Raw genomic sequence first — 3,726 nt, 5'->3', positions numbered from 1 at the left:
TTGTCCCCACACAACTTTCTTGCCTTGGTAGATAGGGTCTTGTGTTTTTGGGCAAAAAGATGCACCAAGATATGGTCTAACTTTCGTTCTTGTACCGCAAAGCGCTACCTCCAACACCCGAGGAGATAGAAAGTGATTATGTTCGGTATATCGGTCTTCCATGGCCTACTATGGTAAGCCCCTGCAGGTATGCAACCGAAGGTGCTTGGTACATGTATTTGGTGCAAAATCGGTGCAAAGTAGGTGTTTCCTTGATCGGGCTATAACTTTCTTGGTTGATGTTGGATTGCTTTGCGGTCTTCGGGGGATAGTTAGGGAACATGTTGGCCAACATTTTCTTATTCCTCAGCCTGGCCGTACCTCTTACCGTCTAGGCGGTATACATGCTCTAAGTTGGAACTTGTGTTCCTTCGCGCAACTTTTCTGACTTTGACGCTTAATATCTTCCGTTCATATGCAGTCTAAGCTCTGCAACTCTCAGGAAAGCTAGTACTACTCATTTCCTTTCCATATCAGTCTTTGGCTTGTCGATCCAATGTCTACAGCCTTAGTTATTCACGTTCCCTGTGAAGGTAGGTTTTTGCCCATTTTCCAGTTCATGTGGTAACATTCCCGGACTTTGCCGGCTTTCTCTTCATGTGGTAACTTGCTTGCTTGTGTGGTAACTTGGAAGTGTATGTCTGACAGACCCAATCTCGGACTTAGCCGATTTTTCTCTTCATATCATATGGATCAATCACTAGGCCATCTTGCTTGCTTGTGTGGTAACTTGAAAGTGTATGTCTGACAGACCCAATCTGGGACTTAGCCGATTTTTCTCTTCATATCATATGGATCCATCACTAGGCCATCTTGCTTGCTTGTGTGGTAACTTGGAAGTGTATTTCCGACAGACCCAATCTGGGACTTAGCCGATTTTTCTCTTCATATCATATGGATCCATCACTAGGCCATCTTGCTTGCTTGTGTGGTAACTTGGAAGTGTATTTCTGACAGACCCAATCTCGGACTTAGCCGATTTTTCTCTTCATATTATATGGATCCATCACTAGGCCATCTTGCTTGCTTGTGTGGTAACTTGATAGTGTATGTCTGACAGACCCAATCTCGGACTTAGCCGATTTTTCTCTTCATATCATATGGATCCATCACTAGGCCATCTTGCTTGCTTGTGTGGTAACTTTGAAGTGTATTTCTGACAGACCCAATCTGGGACTTAGCCGATTTTTCTCTTCATATTATATGGATCCATCACTAGGCCATCTTGCTTGCTTGTGTGGCAACTTGATAGTGGTTGTCTGACAGACCCAATCTCGGACTTAGCCGATTTTTCTCTTCATATCATATGGATCCATCACTAGGCCATCTTGCTTGCTTGTGTGGTAACTTGGAAGTGTATTTCTGACAGACCCAATCTCGGACTTAGCCGATTTTTCTCTTCATATTATATGGATCCATCACTAGGCCATCTTGCTTGCTTGTGTGGTAACTTGATAGTGTATGTCTGACAGACCCAATCTCGGACTTAGCCGATTTTTCTCTTCATATAATATGGATCCTGGACTTAGCCTGTTATTAGGTTATTATATATGGATCCTGGACTTAGCCGATTATTAGGTTATTATATATGGATCCTGGACATAGCCGATTTTTCTCTTCATATAATACGGATCCTGTACTTAGCCGATTATTAGGTTATTATATATGGATCCTGGACTTAGCCGATATTTCTCTTCATATGATATGGATCCTGGACTTAGCCGATTTTTCTCTTCATATAATATGGATCCGGGACTTAGCCGATTTTTCTCTTCAAATAATATGGATCCGGGACTTAGCCAATTTTTCTCTTCATGTGGTAACGTATGCCAATCGCTCACAAGTCATGGGATAAGGGTACTTGTGTTCTTCCATCTTCTAAGTCCCGCACGGGGACATCGTGATCGCCCCAAGTCCGGAATAGCGCCAAGTCAAGCCCCACGGTGGCCGTGCAGGACCTGTTAGCGGCGGCCCCACTGACAGCACTAATCCGGACTTAGAAATTATATCTTTCTAATCGAACACCACACACGCAACACCACCATACCACCATCTCCTTGCAAGTACCTAAGTACCCGCAACTCCATGGTGAAGGCAATGTCACTCCATCACCAACCTCTTTGCATTGCAAGCACTTGCGTACCTACAACACTCCGAAGAAGGCAACGGCGCGCGATGCTCGACTCCACACACCTCACCACACCACACCACCGATGGCCAGCCAGCCAGCCAGCCCAGCTAAGGGCTAACCCACCAACCAACCACCAATGGCCTAGGCCAGCCGGATCCCACCTTCAAGTCCAAGCACAGCCAAGTGCAAGTACCGCCAAGTGTTCACCAACCAACCATCACACCAGGTCAGCCGGCCAGTACCCACCTTCAAGTGCCATTACCCTCGGGTGCAAGCCCAATCAAGTGTTAACCAACCAACCCGGCCAAGGCAGCCAACAGGCCGGCACCCTACAGCACCGACCCGCCATCACCACCTCAACCGTTGACCATGCAAGTGGCCTCGGACAACAGGTGACACCCGAAGTACATCCGAAGAACGTATATCAAGTGTTTGCTCACCAAGTCCTCAACCAACCCCAAGTACCCGGAGGTACCCAGAGTGTTGGATCCGCCAACCCGTCCCGGCACTCCAAGTCCTTGCGAACCCAAAGTGTTTGCCCGGTAGGGCCATTGTATCACAACGCTTGCGACCATGCAAGTGGCCTCGAACAAGGTGACAGGGGTATCTTCACCAAGTTCTCAACCAACCCCAAGTACCCGGAGGTACCCAGAGTGTTGGGTCCGCCAACCACTACCAGCACTCCAAGTCCTCGCGAACATAAAGTGTTTGCCCGGTAGGGCCATTAGACCACAACGCTTGCTAACCATGCAAGTGGTCTCGGACAACAGGTGACACCCGAAGTACATCCGGAGAGTGTACAACAAGTGTTTGTTCACCAAGTCCTCAACCAACCCCAAGTACCCGGAGGTACCCAGAGTGTTGGGTCCGCCAACCACTACCAGCACTCTAAGTCCTCGCGAACCCAAAGTGTTTGCCCGGTAGGGCCATTAGACCACAACGCTTGCTAACCATGCAAGTGGTCTCGGACAACAGGCGATACCCGAAGTACATCCGAAGAGTGTATATCAAGTGTTTGTTCACCAAGTCCTCAACCAACCCCAAGTACCCGGAGGTACCCAGAGTGTTGGATCCGCAAACCCGTCCCGGCACTCCAAGTCCTTGCGAACCCAAAGTGTTTGCCCGGTAGGGCCATTGTATCACAACGCTTGCTACCATGCAAGTGGCCTCGGACAACAGGTGACACCCGAAGTACATCCGGAGAGTGTACAACAAGTGTTTGTTCACCAAGTCCTCAACCAACCCCAAGTACCCGGAGGTACCCAGAGTGTTGGATCCGCCAACCCGTCCCGGCACTCCAAGTCCTTGCGAACCCAAAGTGTTTGCCCGGTAGGGCCATTGAATCACAACGCTTGCTAACCATGCAAGTGGTCTCGGACAACAGGTGACACCCGAAGTACATCCGGAGAGTGTATATCAAGTGTTTGTTCACCAAGTCCTCAACCAACCCCAAGTACCCGGAGGTACCCAGAGTGTTGGATCCGCCAACCCGTCCCGGCACTCTAAGTCCTTGCGAACCCAAAGTGTTTGCCCGGTTGGGCCATTAGATCACAACG

This window comes from Anopheles ziemanni (genome assembly GCF_943734765.1).
Source record: "Anopheles ziemanni chromosome X unlocalized genomic scaffold, idAnoZiCoDA_A2_x.2 X_unloc_8, whole genome shotgun sequence".
NCBI lineage: Eukaryota > Metazoa > Arthropoda > Insecta > Diptera > Culicidae > Anopheles > Anopheles ziemanni.
This window is presented reverse-complemented; position numbering follows the sequence as displayed.